At 42.0% G+C, this 19,671-nt stretch overlaps 1 protein-coding gene across 1 annotated transcript in view; it reads left to right on the top strand.

The window, feature by feature from the left end:
- The first annotated feature begins 1,322 nt into the window (after window positions 1–1,322).
- Window positions 1,323–19,671, top strand: part of KCNA10 (potassium voltage-gated channel subfamily A member 10) — a 29,026-nt gene continuing 10,677 nt past the window's right edge. The window contains exon 1 of the mRNA XM_079980392.1: window positions 1,323–1,389. The gene's annotated coding sequence lies outside the window, so the exon portion shown is untranslated. The remainder of the gene's footprint in view (window positions 1,390–19,671) is intronic.

Raw genomic sequence — 19,671 nt, 5'->3', positions numbered from 1 at the left:
GGACTGGATCTGCCCTAGAGGTACAAAAACAGTAATGGGCCAGTTAGCTATTAGGGCCACCTAAGCACCCATAATCTTAGATTATAACCGTTAGCCATATAAGTCAGAGAAGAGTTGACATCAGTGGTTTTAAGTGCACTTAAACATTTGTTGGACTGCGGCTACTGATGTGTAACAGAAAGATCCAATTGTTTTTGTTTCCTGTACCATACACTTTCAGCTTAAACATGCTACTTAGAAGGAAGTCAGAATGGAGTGAACTAGCTGAATGCATACTTGGAGTAGAATTACGAAAAAATGGTGAAGTGTGCAGTACACCTGTCTAGATTTCCACGCTGCCAGTCATGCCCTTTCCTAAAAGATTTCATTCCATCAGCATTCCTTAGTCACTGAGTATACTCAGTCCCCATTAGGCTGTTTTTGGGATCCTCCACTTAGAGATTTTTTTGGCTGAAGATTGTTTTGGTATTTCCCTTTCATGAATGGATGATGTTGTTTTTGCTACTGGCCTTCAGGGAAGAAGTTTGCTGTCAGTATATATAGGACTGAAGTAAGTGGATTCAGTGAAATCAGTGGCACTTAACCATCTCTCTCTGCATCTAACCCACTAAGAGAACTCAGTTATATGGGCAGTGTATCAATGTAACAAATAATTAAATAAAATGGAGATGACTTCTCATACTTTTAAGGCTACAATTGTGACATACATACTAGGAAGTAAGACTGAAACTGGTGCCCACTTTCCTGGGAGGAAATCCCAGTTGAATTCAGTGGAATTTATTTTCAAGGAAATGTGCTTATGGTCTAACTGTAGAGCTTATTGGAAACCAATAGGAAATATAAGAATATATGAATGGGTACTTAGGGTTTGCCAATTTCTGATCCATGCACAAATCTGGAGTGAAGAGTCCGTTATATACATATAGATCAAACAATATCATAGTTGATGGAAGTCTTATCCATGTGGACAATTTATTTCCTAACCATGTCTGAATCCGTAAGTAATTGATTTAATTGTTTCCAAAGTGGTTTAGTCTCAGTGACTTCAGCAAGATTAACCTGGCTTGAGTGCAATTATACTTGCTTAAGTAATTTGTGGATCACATTGCCTGTGTCACTTAAGCGCACAAGAACACCCAGTCTCTGTTTGATGCTGCTCCCGTTTTTGAGAACAATTCCTTTTAAAGCCTATGACAACAAGGAGATAAGATTTCACCAGCATATAGTGTTTCTGAATCTGAGTCTTAGCCAAGGCAAACTCTTTCTAATGCTTATCTTTGTATCGGAGATAACAAGCAGACACCAGTCACATCTGGGACAATTGGAGATATCTCAGCTTTTCCCATGCAAGTTCCTGCCCCTCAAAAGACCAGCTGAATTGGATCTGAGGTGAGCTGCTGAATATTTATATTGCATTGTTTTTTAAAAGAAGAACCCATTTGGTGGGCAGGGGGAATGATGTGATAGAAACATAACAAGATACAATCAGACAGGGTACAATGGGTGTAGTAAAACAATCTCTTTTGCAGCAACTCAGTTATTTAAAATGGAACAAAAGCTGTTTACTTAACAATTCTAAATGAAGTATCTTACAATGCCTCCATTTGTGGACCTCAAGACAATAACCTCAATTTAGGAAAATCCATGTGAATCAGAATTTTCAATAGCTTTTGTTTTCCTTGTGTTGATATAAATATTCCTACTGTTCATGTTTATTGATGACTTTGCTCTACAAGGCTTTGAATAATTTGCATTGTATTTAAAAAATGGTCAGAATGGTGACTAGTTTTTGTTCAAGTGAAGAAACAAAACTGGGAGAACACCCTTCGCAGTATTGTGGCCCTAAGGGGAATTCGTTAAATTATTCCTATATTATGCAGTCCTATCCTCACATCACAGCATGTTCTTCAAGACTAGGGATGTCAATGCCCACAATGTGTTGTTATCTACTTGCTTTATGGACCAGTGGTGGTGATTTTACTGTATGTATATTCTGCCTCTCTTATGGATCACGCTCTATAAGAAAATTGGGGTCTATCAATTTTAAGGTTGTGCCTGGATTGTTGCACTCAACAGAGAGAGGAGCAGCAGCAGCAGCAGCAGCATCTCACACAGCTTTTGGAAGTTTCATTTCTTTAGTTGAGTTGGAGAACCTTCAAGAACAATGTGCAGGGTAGGTTGGCATGGTGGTGCTATAGTGGGAGGTAGAAGTGGTGAAGACCACCTGGTTCCTACCATTGGTCTCCTCCACTGGCTTGAAAGGGCTTCTACAAATGGAAGGAGCCCTTTCATTTGAAGAAGGGACATCTGGGATCAAAGCCATTGTTTTGGCCACACTTTAATTAAAAGTTGGTAATCAGTAAGGCCCAGATCTCACCTGCAAGCTGACTAGCCTGCAAGCTGACTAGCCGTCCTTCTTGCTTCAGACAATGGAAGGTGTATGAATGACTGACTTTGGTATGTGATTTAATGAAATTAAACTGCTATGCTGCATGAGATTTTGATGTCAATTTGCTCAGATATCTGTGATACCTTTCATTCAATGTAGTGGAATTCTTTCCCACGTTCCAGTGGGCTAGACCATTCCACAATGGAGTGACCTCAGGCAAAGAAGGAAGGAATTCTTAAAAGTTGTTCGGAATTTCATTGTACATCTAGTTGTGTGATCTTGTGTGTGGTATGCAGGGGTGAAAATAGCTGCACCTTCAGTGCAACTATAAAAGAAAGAAAAGAGTTGCGTTCTCTCGGTGTCTTTCCAGATCCTTACCTGCAATGAACATTTAGCTCAGTTGATTAGAACATGGCGCTGATAACACCAAGGTTGCAGGTTTGATCCCCATATGGGACAGCTGCATCTTCCTGCTTTGCAGGGGGTTGGACTAGGAGATCCTCAGCGTTCCTTCCAACTCTACAATTCTACGAGGCTGCATTTTAATGTTTTAATGTTGACTTTTGATCAAAATGATTGCAATAGTTGTACTGCATCTGAGTCTAACATGATTTCTCTTGCAGGTGTGTCGAAAAACGCCCAGAGGGCGTCGAAAGTTAACAGTGCATTTCAGCGAGTGTATGCTGATGTGATTGGTCCTCTAGCACCATCTAGAGGCAATGCAAGATACTATCTTGTGTGTGTGGATTATTTCTCTCATTATGTGTGGATATACATATTGCAGAGTCCAAAAGAAGCCTTAGAAAGGTTTCAGGAGTTTTGTGATAAGATTAAAAGTGTTCGTGAGGCTAACATTGATTGTCTTTTCACAGAAGAAGAGCCAGTTTTTCTTTTACAGGATTTTCAGGATTTCCTGGATAAGCAAGGGATAAAGCACAAGGTTGCTGTTTCTGCAGATGCATGGAACAAAAGTGTCTGTGTGCAAGTGAACAAAGAATTGCAAAATGGCATGAAGGCACAATTGCTGAGTTCACATTTGCCACATGAGTATTGGGCTGAATCTTTATTGTGTTATTGTTACACTTGGTTGAGAAAGGTTTCAAAAGGTTTGGGATGTTCTCCTTTTGAAAGGCTATTCCATAGAAAACCTTCTGTTGCCCATTTTAAGGTTTTTGGATCTCATGCGAAGTCTGATGCTCCAGGTGGAGTAAAGAATGCAAAAGGCATTTTTGTGGGTTATGAAAAGGGTCTCTACAGAGTAATTTTGTCTGAATCTGGTCAGGTGATTCTCACAAATTTTCTAGAGAGTGCTCCTGAACAGGAGAGAGTATTTGTTCACACATTTCCCACTGAGGACAATTCAGATGATGATGATGATTTTGCTGATTATAGTGGTACTGTGAGTGGCACGGATAGCTCAAAGAGCTCAGTTGACACAGTCATTGAGAGGAAATCTCACACAATGGCTAGACCTTCACAGGTTAAGGATGAACCACTGTTTACTATTGGAACTGGTTCTCCAAAGAGTCCTGAGAATGAACCAGTCAGCAGAGAGGATCAGCACCTCATACGCAGGTCTGAGAGGGTTACAAAGGGCGTACCACCCAAGAGGTATTCTCAAGAGTTTGCTAACTCAGCTGTTGCATGTGTTACTATTGTTGACAACTCAAGACAGGTTACAGGTGTGTCTAAGTCAGAGACAAAGTCACAACAAGGAGTTGCTAAGCGTAACACTACATTCCCTAGCCAAGGTAATGCAGATGCACTCATTCCTTGGAAGTCTGACAACCAGAGAGGTACACTGGGGAAACAAGTGGCGGGTAGTTCCAAGGGAGGAACTGAAACAACAGAGGATTGTTATATGTATAACAACTGTTTGTTTTCTTCTCTGGACCAAGCTTTGTTCGCAGCACACATTGATTCATATGGGGGAGTATGTTACGATATAGAAGCAATGCAGCTGCAAACTAGTAGCTTGAAAACAAAACATGATGGGCATGTTGGGACTGTCCGTGGGAAACAGTGGGACAGTCAGTTCACAGGGCGATGCACTGGAATTAGCTCAGAGTGTAATATGAGCTCTTCCTCTTGCGTATGTACAGGAAGTACAGGAAGTCTTTGTCCCTTGACTGCTGGAGTTTGAAGAGTACAGACATGTTTTCTGTAATGCTGCAAAGACAGAAATAAAGGCATGTAAATACGTTTCTGTCTATCTCCTTTTCCCTGCCGGGGGAGCAGGAGGGAGTGGGTGTGTTCTTCCCACGTTTGGGGAAAATCGCCTATCGAGACCTAGCCTGGATCTTGCTGGGGAATGCAGCCAGGGAGGTCAACAGGAGACCAAGCTGGGTGCCTGGGAGAGTTGCCAGTTCCTCCCGATAAAGGCTTGATTTCCGACATTTTAATCTTGTTTTTAAGTTGTATTCATTCAACTTGTTTTTATTATTAGTTGTTAGCCGCCCTGAGCCCAGCCTTGGCTGGGGAGAGCAGGGTATAAATAAAATTGATGATGATGATGATGATTCTATCCTGAAAGATCCCAGGGCATTTCATCAGGACCTCTGGTGAGGTTTTGGAACATATTCAAGGCCTCACCATCATACACTATGAACTGAGATTGTACCCAGTCCTCTGTGGTTGCATATTGTAAGGATCCAGTCAGGAAAGGGACCAAAATGGTCAAAAGCTCCTCTACTGTCATACTGTGGTTCCAATCTGGTGTGGTGTCCCTGTGCTTAGCTATTGGCAAAGGGGGAAAACAAGCTACGCAAAGCCATAACTACTCAATGGACCAAACTATGTCAATTTTAAATCAGCTTATTTGTCAGTCAATGTGAAAAACCTCCCTTCTTTTCCACTGAAACAGTCTCTACCATCCATCAAACCCACTGACCCATCCTCTCACCTCAATGACTGGGGTCACCCCCACAACGTACATTCAAACCACTTAACAGTCATGGTGAGTACTGGGAACTGTAGCTTGTTAAGGGTGCCTGGGTCTTCAGCACCCTTTAAAACACGACACTTCCCAGGATTTGGGGGGGGGGGAAGCCATGACTGTTAAAGTGTTGTGAGTGCCTGCAATGTATGGTGTGAATGTGACCCAAGCTGCAGTGGAGGTCTGGTTCCTAAGCACCAGCAGCAAACTACGACAAGCCACAGAAAGAGGGAAGGAGGGGAAGGAGCTTACTTTCTCCTCTCTCCTCCAAAATCAGCTGTGCGTACTGCACAGGAGTGTCGAAAGCCAGGCTGAAGTAGCCCCTGGGAGATGTAATTTCCCCAAGAGCTCCTGTAATGTCAGTTGCCTTGGGGAAATTACATTTCCCAGTGTTGTAGCCTGGTGTGCTACTTTGCAGTGCTAAATGGGGAGGGATAGGAATCCTCCTTCCCTCCTTCCCTCCCTATCTTTATCTTTCTACCACCCATTGGAGCATAGTGGCATTGAAGAGAATGGAAGAGGAATCAAAGAATTGCAGAGTTGGAAGGGATTCCGAGGGTCCAACTCCCTGCAAATGTAAGAATCTCAACAGGCAGTCCCTAGTTCAAGAGCACGGTATCTGCTGCCCCAGGTTCAAACCCAGGTAGGGCCACAAGAAACTCCTTCCTGACACCCTGGGGGGTCTGCTTCCAGGTGGTGTAGAGTAGACAATATTGTACAAGGTGGATCAGTAGTCCAGGCAGCTTCTTATGTTCCTACAAGAGGCTTGGGGAATCAGGATGTGTTGACAGTGGGCTGCTTGGGTGGGAGGGAGCAGATTTGAGGTCGGTTGGAAAAGGTGGAAGGGGAATTCAGGGGTTACAATATTCACTTGCCGTTGAGCTGTGATGAGTCCTGAAACTTGTACTTGCAACCCTTGAAATATGAGTTCAGTGACATCACTAACCCTGTTGCAGGTAGTCACCTATATCAGTGAGAATATTGTTTCTAACTAAGTGCCTGCTTAAAAAACCTTTTGTTGATGAATTCTTGTAATATAAAGTGGTGTGTGTGTGTGTGTGTGTGTGTGTGTGTTTAAGAACAGCATGTTTCCATATTCAAAAGTGAATGTGTGGAATATACAAGATGTGCTAAAAATGCAGCGTGGCAACTCCGGTGTTTCTCCAAAGGAAATGAAAACACCTCTGTTGGCTAGATCTGATGTCCTGTGGTACAGCAATTAGAACAGTAATTAGACTATCAAATGTCATAGAACAGAAAATGACAAAAGCTCAGAGTGTGCTACCTTAGAAGTATACTTGGGATGCATTAACATTAATCAGCTAATCTACTGTGAGGCTTTTCTTGTGCAGGGGATGTTCTGTTGACTTAGAAGTGTTCATGCAAACCGCACTAGCGCCAAAGAGCTTTAACTGATATCACTGGACTTGGATCAGGCTTTGTGTGCAAGTGAGGATATTTACAGCTAAAAATGAGGGATAGCATTGTGACCACGGCCTCTTGATCTAGCATTTCCCCGTTTCTATCTTTCTCAGAAAGGGCGGCATTGTAGCTGGGCATCTGGGCCCACGTAGCACCCCGGCTGGCAGGTGGGAGGTTGGCACCCCAGCCCTGACCGCGTCATCAAAATTCCGTTTCTATCTTTCTCAGAACTGAACCTCATAAGGGAAAGTATTGACAGTGGTCTCCCTCGATGTTTTCTGTGGTATGGGTGATTCAAGACCGGCAGCTCTACAGTCCCTAAGGGTGAACTTCAGTTTAATTTCAGTCCATGGTAATTTCACATGCATTCATTCAGAAGTACCGTAAGTCTCATTTTTGCACTGATCTGGGTTTGTTGTTTTTAAAAAGAAACAGATTTTCATACAGATTTTTTTTAATTTTAAAAAGTATTTAAAATACTATTTTACCACAAAATATGACTTTTTTTACCTTAACGTATGCATTTCTAAACATTTTGCCCTAAAATAATGTTGGGACAAGCTTTTCACACATTGGGGTATTTGATTTGAGACAAGAACTGTATTGTAAAATTTGGAGAAGTGCAAAATCTAAATGACTAATGCAATTGATGTATTAGTCCAGGTCAGGTCACCTAAACATGCAGAGCAATTGATGTACTCCTGCTTCTCTAGGGGTAGCTGTTTAAAAGCTTATGGCACAGAGGCTACAAGTGAATGGAGTGGCTATGGGGGTGTTTCCTCCCCTGTGGATTTAACCATGTTACAAGTGCTTCTGGACATAATTAAAGGTACCATGTGATAAGCTTTTTAAAGCAATGTCATCTCCAGGTTTTTGTGGAGGGGGGATGAGGTGGGCTTGTTCCCTACATCTTAGCGAGCCCTTTTGATGCAAACTGCTTTGTGCTAATGGAGCAAGCCTCTGGGAGTGTGCCTTGAAAGGTGGTCGCTGTAACCACACCACTTTTCAGTGCTTGCCAATCAGTGCTTGCAGCGATTCCCGTTGAACTTTCCCAGGTGTCAATCACCTGACATTGTGATTTCAGGGGATTGTCTGGTGGGTGGTCCTGCCCACCGGTCAAAGCTGGCCTGTAGAGGGTCGAGGGCTGACTAATCTGGTTCATGGGCCAGATCTTGTTCCCCACCCCTGAGGTAGGGCTTGAGCAACCCAACTTCAAGAGTCTTCCTAACTGAGTAACACCACTTTGTCTTCATCACTACTTCCCATTTGCTTGTGGGGTCAATCTGCACCATTTAGAAGGAGAGGCAAGGCAAGTGGAGGTTGTTGCCCCTTTTCCTTACTGCTCTCTGAGTCACTGTTATATTTTGTACCTGAACTGGGAAAAAGAAAAGGGGAGCTGAATGACCTGCATTTTGTATGTTACTGTAACACTGTTAATAGCTATTTCATGGGATTTGAAAAACAACCAGTGCCAGATGATTCATATACTTTCTGACTAATAGCCAAAATTGCAGCCACCAAAACACAATCTCAAGTACAGTGTTACCTCGGGTTAAGTACTTAATTCGTTCTGGAGGTCTGTTCTTAACCTGAAACCATTCTTAACCTGAGGTACTACTTTAGCTGCACGATTTCTGTTCTCATCCTGAGGTAAAGTTCTTAACCCGAGGTACTACTTCCAGGTTAGCGGAGTCTGCAACCCGAATTGTTTGTATCCCGAGGTGTTTGTAACCCGAGTTACCATTGTATTTGAGAAAAGTGATGAAGAACTGTCTCCTATGTGCTTTGTGTATTAAATCAGGCAAGTTACTTTAAAAAATGAAGCAAAAAATTGTGATATGCTGCTGTGGCAACTCAGACTTATGTCACCCCATAAAAACCCTGATCCCCAAACAGTGAAAAAGCAGTGTGTTGCGGTGTGTGTGAGAGAAAGAAAGAAAGAAAGAAAGAAAGAAAGAAAGAAAGGGGGTTGCTGTTTCTGAGAGGGTAGGCAAGTTTCTTAGAAATTTTCAGGATGTATATGTATTTGAAAGAAATAACCCCCCTGGCTACCTTGTTTAAAATAAGAGTTGTCACACCCCTCCTATTTCTAATAAATTACCTGTTGCTTTCAACTCTACCCCCACAAATTGCTGAAGAATTGTCTTCAGCTTAAAAAATTGCAATGGCATAAACACACTGAAAACATTAAAAAGTAAAAATAAAACTGAAAGGCATGTGTAGCCTTGTCATTTATCCCACACCAAAGTACAGTGGTACCCCGGGTTAAGAACTTAATTTGTTCTGGGGGTCTGTTCTTAACCTGAAACTGTTCTTAACCTGAAGCACAACTTTAGCTAATGGTGCCTCCTGCTGCTGCCGCACTGCTGGAGCACGATTTCTGTTCTCAGCCTGAAGCAAAGTTCTTAACCTGAAGCACTATTTCTGGGTTAGCGGAGTCTGTAACCTGAAGCGTTTGTAACCTGAAGCATCTGTAACCCGAGGTACCACTGTAAATATCTTTGCCAATAGCCACTAGAAATGTCGAGCCAGTGAACAGGCCACACATCTTACGTCTAGAAGCTACTCTTGTAGACACAAGTCAATATGAGATTCTGGCAGAGAAGGGAAAGCGCATCTCTTCACCATAGTGAATTTGCTGCCACATGATGTAGTGTTGACTAACCACCAGCTTTAAAAATGGGAGTCTTGCCAGTCCTAGTCTTGCCAGTCCAAGGCTCCCATGTGGGATGTGATGCAGCAAAGCAACTTTTCCAAGGAGATCTCCTAGTGAAGAATTTGCTCCCAGGGTCATTTCACCCATTCCAAGCTCTGCCCCTTTCCTTGAGGGATGGAAAGCCTTAAAGGGGCAGGCCTCTAGCTTAGAACCTAGCCCTCCCCCATTCCGAAAAGTTGCTCTGCAAGCATCAGTTGCAATTAATTAAAAGTTTTGTTCTTGCTTTACTGTAATGCTTTCAGGTGCCACTAGGTGGCTCCCTTGACTTCCCCTCTAGAGCATAACTTGAGAGCAACAATAGAATATTCAGAACCATTGGCACTTCACAGAATCATAGCATTGTAGAAGTGGAAGGGTCACCCCAAGGATCATCTAGTCCAACCCACTGCAATGCAGGAATCTCAGCAAGATCATAAATGACAAATGGCCACTTAAATGTTTTCTGACTGCAAGCATACACTGACTGATCTGAAGTGAAACATTTCCTACAGCAATGGTGCTGCTTTGCCAGAAAATTTCTGCCATGCTAAAAATGCCCAAGAAGCAGAGATTAGAGAGCAGTAATATTGATTTGATTCAGCAGGAATCTTTCAGAAGATCTTGTCCTGCCCGCAAGGCTTACTAGATTTCTCATGGGCTCAAGTAGATCTAATGGCTCCCCCCTACCCATACTACCAGCCCAATACATTTTCTTGCCTAAACTGGAAATTAAATGCATTTGCTAGGGCCAGCACTTTAAAAAGTCTGGTTGCACCAATCAGACACCAGTTCTTGTCTCCATTTTGCCTTTAGGGTATTGTCTTAGCAGGTTGATTTACCCTGCTGCAAGGCAGGGCACAGCAGGCCCACTCCTGCCCAGCTGCGTCCAGCTGCCATATTAATGTCCCACAATCCCCCTGGTGTAGTGCCACTCTGGGACATTATGGGAAATTAAACTGGTGGCCAATCTCAATCACTCAATACTGCTTGTTGTATTGCTCAGAGTGCTGCCGCCTGTGGAAAACTCCTATCATGGCAATTGAAGAAGAGACAGAAATTGAACACAGTCACAAGTATGGAGGTAGACGGAAAGAACATTTCTAAACCAAATGAGATCAGCAATTGCTTTCAGAGTTATTTCAGAAGACTTTACGCACAAGGGCTGGAAAACGAAAGAGAAATGGAAGAATTTCTCAAGAAACATGGATTACAAAAAATTTCGCAACAAAGTATGTTGTTTTTAAACGAGAAAATAACTGAACAAGAAATTGAGGGTGCCATTCAAAATATGCAATTGGGGAAATCTCCAGGGCCAGATGGATTAACCTCCAGATACTACAAAGCTTTGAAAGACTGGATAATACAGCCGCTTAAGGAGGTTTGCAATGAGATACTAGAGGGGAAAAGGGCACCTGAGACGTGGAAAGAAGCCTTCATCACACTTATACCAAAGACTGAGGTTGATAAAAAACAGATCAAGAACTATCGCCCTATATCATTACTTAATGTGGATTATAAAATTTTTGCAGACATTTTGGCAAAAAGATTAAAGAAGGTGCTGGTGGAGGAGATCCATAAAGATCAGGCAGGCTTTCTCCCGGGTAGGCATATATCTACCAATGTAAGGAATATAATTGACATTATAGAAATGTTGACAGTGAACATTAATACAAAGGCAGTTTTAATTTTTGTGGACGCGGAGAAAGCCTTTGACAATATATCCTGGAAATTTATGAAAAAGAATCTCCATGGGATGGGGGTAGGCCAAAGGTTTGAAAATGGTATAAGTGCAATTTACTCTGAGCAAAAGGCAAAGTTAATTGTAAATAATGTGGTCATGGATGAATTACCTATAGAAAAAGGGACACGTCAGGGGTGCCCAATATCCCCATTACTCTTTATATCGGTCCTGGAAGTTTTGTTAAACATGATTAGGGGGGACCAGCTGGTAAAAGGGATTCAGGTCGGAGCTAGACATTACAAATTGAAGGCCTTTGCAGATGACTTAGTATTGACCTTGCAAGAGCTAGACACTAGTACCAAAAGAGCTTTAGAACTAATTCAAGTATTCGGCCAGGTCGCAGGATTTAAGTTGAACAAACAAAAAACCAAGGTACTGGAAAAAAAACTTAACAAATGTTGAAAGAGAGAGATTCCAAGAGGAAACTGGGTTAGTGGTGGCAAAGAGTGTAAAATACTTGGGGATTAACATGACATCTAAGAATGTAAACTTATTTAAGGATAATTATGATAAGTGTTGGACTGAGATAAAGAAAGATTTAGAAATATGGTCAAACCTGAAGCTTTCCTTGTTAGGTCGAATTGCAGTAATCAAAATGAATGTATTGCCTAGAATGTTATTTTTGTTTCAGACACTACAAATTGTGGATAAACTGGACTGTTTCAAGAAGTGGCAGAAAGATATATCTAAATTTGTCTGGCAGGGCAAAAAGCCCAGAATCAAGTTTAAGATACTTACCGATTCTAAAGAAAGAGGGGGGTTTGCCCTGCCGGACTTAAGACTGTACTATGAATCGGCAGCTTTCTGCTGGTTAAAAGATTGGCTACTTCTTGAGAACGCAGATATTCTAGATTTGGAAGGATTTGATAATAACTTTGGTTGGCATGCATATATCTGGTATGACAAGGTTAAAGTGTACAAGGGTTTTAAAAATCACATTGTCAGGAAAGCGTTATATAATGTTTGGATACGGTACAAAGATTTATTGGAAAATAAAACTCCCAGGTGGCTTTCACCTATGGAGGCCAAGGAGGTAAAGAAACTTAATATGAGAACTAATTGGCCGAAATATTTTGAAATTTTAGAACAAGAAGGTGGTGAACTTAAATTACAAAGTTATGAGAAAATAAAGTCCAAGGTACGAGATTGGCTCCATTATTTTCAAATAATGGAGGCCTACAAACAAGACAGGAAAATTGGTTTCCAGGTGGAGAAATCGAAACTAGAAACAGAACTGTTAGAACCCAATACTAAGAATTTATCAAGAATGTATAACTTGCTGTTGAAGTGGAATACATTAGAGGAGACAGTGAAGTCTGCTATGGTTAAATGGGCACAGGACATAGGTCATGACATTATGTTTGCTGACTGGGAGCAGTTATGGACCACAGGTATTAAATTCACGGCATGCAATGCCTTACGAGAAAACATTATGAAAATGATTTACAGGTGGTACATGACCCCAGTCAAGCTTGCGAAGATTTACCATTTGCCCAATAACAAATGTTGGAAATGTAAAGAGACTGAAGGTACCTTTTTCCACCTTTGGTGGACCTGCCCAAAGATTAAGGCCTTCTGGGAAATGATTTATAATGAAATTAAGAAAGTGCTTAAGTGCACCTTTAACAAGAAACCAGAGGCATTTCTCTTGGGTATGGTCGGCCAGTTGGTGCCGAAGAAGGATAAGAATTTCTTTTTGTATGCTACTATGGCAACAAGGATTCTTCTAGCAAAGTATTGGAAGACACAAGAGCTACCCACGCTGGAGGAATGGCAGGCGAAAGTGATTGACTTTATGGGACTGGCAGAAATGACCGGCAGAATCCGCGACCAAGAGAAAGAGACTGTGGAAGAAGATTGGAAGAAATTTAAGATGTATCTTAAGAACTATTATAAAATTGAGGAGTGCTAAAATGCTGAGGGAAAAGAAGATGTAGAATTGCAGCGGGAAATTGTGTTTAATTTTAGGGTGGAATTGAAAAAGAGAATGAATTTATATTTATTTGGTTAAGAAGGGTTGCTGAATAATGGCTTATAATTAAGGATGCAAAAAGGGAAAGGTATGGGGAAGTCCGGGAAAAGAGGGTTATGGAAATAAGGTTAAGAAAATATGACTTTTTATGTTTGTTTTTATGTTGTTTTGTTTATGTTAAAAATTTGGAAATTAATAATTTTTTTTTTTTTTTTAAAAGGAAATTAAACTGGTGGCCAATCTCAATCACTCAATACTGCTTGTTGTATTGCTCAGAGTGCTGCCGCCTGTTTCCACCAGGTAAGCCCTAGTAGGACTGGGAGCCCATCCAGCGTTCACTTTGAACAAGACACCCTCAGATCTAGAGCAGTTTCTGGCCAGACCTTCATTGTCATCTATTCAGGGAGACATCCCACAAAATCTAGTCATCTTCACCAAAACCACTGTCTGTGCATAAAGCAGAAGTGTGAGGAAGGGCTGTGACCCCCACAGCTGGAGAGGCCTTAACCAACTCTGACACCTAGATGATACCTTTGTAGAAGCTGTAGTCTCTGCAGAACCAACTTGGTGCTTCCTTCTCATTGGTGGAGAATATATAAAGTGGTTCCTATGTGACTGAGAATCTCAAATCTTCAGAGAGGGCATCAAAACTCCTATCAGGTACCAGGCTGCTCACAGTTCTGCATCTTGTAATATTACTGAGTAAGATCTTTGAGGAGCATACTAAAATACTTGCTGTGAAACAGAGTTCTTGTTTTTCTAGGACAAGCTCATATGTCATTGTGAAAGCACATGTAGTTTTACTTAACTGATAGCGGGCTCTAATGGCTGATGGTTTTTAGCTGCTTTTTATATGTGGAAAGTCTGCCTTTTAGCTTTGATCTCTGATCCCTCTCGTTATTAAATTACAGGCTGACCCGGTTAATCCACGGTTGATTAATATGCGCTGAATGTCTGGGTATCAGAAAGATTTCCTCTGTCTCATGGCGTGTACTGGGTGTACCAGGTTCTTTGTTAATCTGATTTTTATTTTTAAGCAAAAATCTGAATAAAATGTGCAAACTGGAGGAAGGGATTAAACAAGTCTGGCTGTCACTGCTCACACAAGAAGACAAGCCTCTGCGCCTGAGGTTTCAAGTTGAAGCAGTTTTGGCAGGCATCACAAGTACTGGGTGAGAATCTGATTCGCACAGCGAAGTTCTTCTATGCCATTCTGGCAGTGCAAGCAGACTAAAAGCCGGTACATCCATTCTTAAAAGGTCAAATGTTTCAAATCATGGACGAGCTGCAATCTTGCTCAAGCTCCCTCTTCTGATGTTGTACTGCTCATATGAAGCATCCCTGTCTTACAGCAGATACACAGGTCAATACTGATGGTGAGTCAGGAAATATGCTCCCATTATGTTCTCTTGTGCTGAAACTTGACTATTGATATCAGCTCCCCACAAGAGTTGGCAATAGTTTATTAAGCAAGTTTATATAGAACTTCATGACAGGACTCTAAGCATGGGCCTCCAAGGAGAACTCTTGAGTCTGGTTTGAGTCTACATTTACTTCTCTGTGTCTGGATGCATCACACTTACAATGTAGGTGAAAAATCACACCAAGTGGTGTGGTGGTATTGGCACAGCTGCAAATTATCTGGCTTCAGGTGCTGTTTTTGTCATTACTGTGTCCTAAACATCCATCCCTGCCCTGGCACCAAAACATACATACATACATATGTGTGTGTGTGTGTGTGTGTGTGTGTGTGTGTGTCTGTGTGAGCATGTTCATCTTTATAAATTTTCAGAAAGCAACTCCAGTACAGACATAAGGCAAACTTCTGCTGCGGAGTTGAAGAAATATTTCTGGTCTGTTAAAACTTTCTGAACTCTTATCACCAGCAAAAGAAGCATCAGCTTCAACTCCCTCCTTTTACCTTCCTACTTGAGTGACTCTGACCTTAGAGGGCTAAACCAACCCATTCACAGGGGCTACTTCCATGGGCTGTGGGAGGAATGATGAAACTGAGGGATCCTCAGAGATCCTGCCCCAGTTTTAAAGGGTTTCAGACAGTGAAAGAGGGCAAAGCCATTGCATTTTCCATCTCCACTTTCTCCACTGCTCTGATGTACCTGCAGGGACATCATTATTTCACATCATTACGGTGACTCCATTAAACTAACTTAAAAACTTCTAGAATCAATCACACAATAGGAAAGACCAGACATTCTTTGCAGTTCTCATAATTTTAATAAGCAAAAACAAAATCCACAGAACACTGTGGTTTTAAGGTCATCTTACAGGACATAAGCCAGCAGACTAAAACTAATACTCTTATAATCCCAACAACCTTAATAAAATATTCTTTCCCCCATTTTTAAGGTAATGTTTTATTTTACAAATAATGAACAGCACATAACATCATGGAAATATGACCAGAAAAACTGCAGGAACTTTTTAAATGAAGCTACTTTAATGAGGTCATTTTAATTAAAAAGCTAGCTGGAAGAGGTGAGTCTTCCAAACCTGTTTGAAGATCAGCACTGATAGGGTCAACTGCATATCGCTGGGAAGAAGGTCATTAAGCTAGGAATCACGTACCACATTAAAAATTGGTCTAGGTTCACTTATTCCTTTAGTGGAGATACATCTTGAAAATAGTAAGAGATGCTCTGTTGGATCAAATTAATAATTCCATCTAGCAGAACATTATGTCTTCTTGGTTAGCTAGATGCCTCTGGGAAGCTTGGTCTGTGTATAGAGGTTCCATGTTTAGCTATCATGGCTAATGGATGTTGATGGGCCTATTCTTTATAAATGTTGCCTGATGCTTCTTCAAAGTTATCTGAACTAGTGTCCGTCACCACAGCTTGCAATAATTGCATGAGTTAATTATGAATTGCATGAAGTGCTTCCTTTTGTGTGTCTTGAACTCACTACCAGCCAATTTCTTGGCAGGAGGAATGCAGCTGGGCTTCTCTGTTCTGACGTGGGGATCCAGGGCACAGTCCTTCAATGGCTGCGCTCGTTTCTCTCTGGTCGGGGACAGAGGGTGGCGCTTGGGGGGGAATTGTCATCCCGCCACTCCTTGGTGTGTGGTGTGCCCCAGGGTGCAATACTCTCCCTGATGCTTTTTAACATCTTTATGCGCCCCCTCGCCCAGCTTGTCCGGAGTTTTGGGCTGGGCTGCCATCAGTATGCTGATGACACCCAACTCTATCTGTTGATGGACGGCCACCCGGACTCGGCCCCAGACACACTGATCAGATGCTTGGAGGCTGTGGCTGGATGGTTACGTGGGAGCCGGTTGACGTTAAATCCTTCGAAGACAGAGGTCCTCTGGTTGGGACGGGACGACATGGGACTGAGGGGGCAACTCCCATCTCTTGCGGGGGTGCAATTAGTGCCAGCACCGTTCGTGAAGAGTTTGGGTGTAATCTTCGATACCTCCCTCTCCATGGAGGCGCAGATTGCAGCTATAACAAAGGCGGCATTTTTTCATCTCCGCCAAGTTAAGCAGTTGGCTCCTTACCTCTCTCGCCCTGACCTAGCCACTGTGATCCACGCGACGGTCACCTCCAGACTGGATTATTGTAACTCGCTCTACGTGGGGCTGCCCTTGAGACTGACCCAGAAACTCCAGCGGGTGCAGAATGCCGCAGTGAGACTCCTTACGGGGTCTTCACTTAGAGATCACATTCATCCGGTGCTATACCAGCTGCACTGGCTCCCGGTGGAGTACAGGATCAGGTTTAAGGTGCTGGTTTTAACCTTCAAAGCCCTATACGGCCTAGGGCCCTCGTACCTACGGGACCGCCTCTCCTGGTATGCCCCACAGAGGAACTTACGGTCTTCAAATAAAAACACCTTGAAGGTCCCAGGCCACAGAGAGGTTAGGCTGGCCTCAACTAGAGCCAGGGCTTTTTCGGCTGCGGCTCCAACCTGGTGGAACGCTCTGTCACAAGAGACAAGGGCCCTGCAGGACTTGACATCTTTCCGCAGGGCCTGCAAGACAGAGCTGTTCCACCTGGCCTTTGGTCAGGGCGCAGCCTGACTCCCTCCTTTGGCAATCTTTACAAAACTTTAGTTTATGGTTGCCATCAATTTTGATTTTAATTAATTTTTATAATGTTTTATAATGTTGTACTGTTTTAGTGTTGTTAGCCGCCCTGAGCCCGGCTTTGGCTGGGGAGGGCGGGATATAAATAAAATTTATTATTATTATTATTATTATTATTATTATTATTATTATTATTATTATTATTTGTTGTGGCTGTAAAGACATCCAGTATTTCCTCTGTGCTGTCCAAGAAAACACTACACAGTAGTGTTGTTGATGTAGAGAAAAATGAACTAACCAACTACAAAGCCATAGTCTTTAAACCGTTGACATGTTTGGTGCTGTCCTCTATAGGTTTATTGGCAGATGCTCATTGTCCTTTTGAGAAATGAGGCGTAGTCCATTTTGCTTCTTCATGTGCCATAAATTCTTTCAATGACAGAATAACATACACAGCTTCCCATGAAACATCTCTGTTGCCTCCACCCTGAAACAAAAAAAGTATAATCAAATTAAACTGCAGCTAGAAATAGAACTTGAAATCAGTTGTAACAAATTGTTAAAATTTGGCATGATCATCCAAAGTTGAGTCCTTTTTGGACTCACGGATTTCAGTAAGGGTGAGTTAAGGCAGAATATTGAATTAGAGAAGCTAGTTTTCATGCTTGCAGGTAATACTTGTACTGTGTTACAAATATATGAATATAATAATGAGTATGTCATATGTTGATTACTTTTGATTAAGATCAAACCAGATTTTAAAAACATCTCACATTCTCAATGCTTAGAATTAAGGTAGAAATCACATTACAAGAAGCACATATAGTTACACAACAACCCTTGGCAATATTTAAAATATTGTTGACCATTCTTCTTCTTTGAAATGTGTGTGGATTAGCAGAAGAACCATCCATAAATCACCTGGAAAAGATGCAAACCTCACTTGCTCCAACTCTCCCCAGTATAATCTGCTTCATTAGCACATTTTTTTTTTTGGGGGGGGGGAGGATGTCACCAGAGGTCAAAACTCAAAACTAAATGCTTCAAATGAGGACCAATAGCCAATGCATTTCTTGAATGAGAAACTTCACAGACAAGGCCTTTTAAAGGCAATGATGACCAAGTGTTCCAAATAGCAGCTGACATGCTTGAGCAAGTGGTGCTGAATCTTTACTGCTGGTAGCCTTTTGCCAATGTTAAAGATGTGAATGCATGATTGGAGGCAGGGCAAGATTTCCTGTTTTTGTCCTCCAGGAAGACTCAGATTGGCTTCAGTGCACCCATAGTTCTCATTGATGAGTGGTGCTAATGGTGGCACTGGCAAGAGACAAACACATACATACACGCACACACAAACACTCTCTCACAGTCTGGTATATGTAAGTCTGGATCTTCCTCCCTGCCCAACAGAAAATTACAGATGGCAAGAATACTGGATGTTTTGATAATAACAACAACAACAATAATAATTAGAATCATAGAATTGTAGAGTTGGAAGGGCCTCAAAGCATCATTTAGCCCAACCCCCTGCGAAGCAGGGATCCTTAATTTATATCATTTTATATTTTTTATTTAGTTTTATGATATTTTTATGACCAAGTTGAGTTGGATACAAGCATTTGACCAGAAAGGGGCTCTTACCTAAACAGTTCCACAAAGGGTGGCCGCTTATACAGGGCCAAAAAGAGGGGGCGAGAGCCTAGATGGCCTAGAACTATAGATGCAAATTTAGAGATAGTTACTGTAATTTCATAGAAATACAGTATATCACACCATCATGGGGGAGACTGACCAGGAGCCTGTGCTATCTGCTATCCAGCTGTTCCCCATGGATGGGCATTTTCAAAGCCCCTGCTCTTCCTTCATTGAACTAGACTTGGAACAGACAGACCTTCAGTTAAGGGTTTGGCCACTGTAAAGTAGGGCACATGGCCAGCCTAGCTCCATGCCATGCATACTTTAAAAGGTTCCTTACATCTGCAGCATGCTGCCTACATAGCAGGCTACCTGCAAGGTTCTTCTGCTATATTCTGAGCAGCAGCAACAGCAGCCAACAGAACTAGGAACCAGTTTTTGTTAGGCTGCAAGAATTCCGGAAGCAAAGAACTGTTAACAAATAAGGAATAATGCACTGATCCCTTCACAACTCCATTAATTATGACTACCTGCTCAGGGGTAAGACCACCTCCTCCTAGGGAACACATTAATTGTTGCTTTAAGGGGAAACCCCCCAACCCCTATCCTACTCTTCTTCATACAGACTCCAGAGGTTTGACAACATAAAATCAGATACAACGATCGAATCACAGCAACAAAAACTGATAAAAACTAATCAGCACCATTAAACAGCAGAAATAAATATTATTAGTGTAGTTGTTTAGTTGTGTCCGTCTCTTCGTGACCCCATGGACCAGAGCATGCCAGGCACTCCTGTCTTGCACTGCCTCCTGCAGTTTGGTCAGAAATAAATAT

The sequence above is a fragment of the Podarcis cretensis genome, assembly GCF_951804945.1.
Source record: "Podarcis cretensis genome assembly, chromosome: 6".
In the NCBI taxonomy this organism is placed as follows: Eukaryota; Metazoa; Chordata; class Lepidosauria; order Squamata; family Lacertidae; genus Podarcis; species Podarcis cretensis.
The sequence above is the reverse complement of the archived record's forward strand: the minus strand, read 5'-3'. Positions and strand labels throughout refer to the sequence as shown.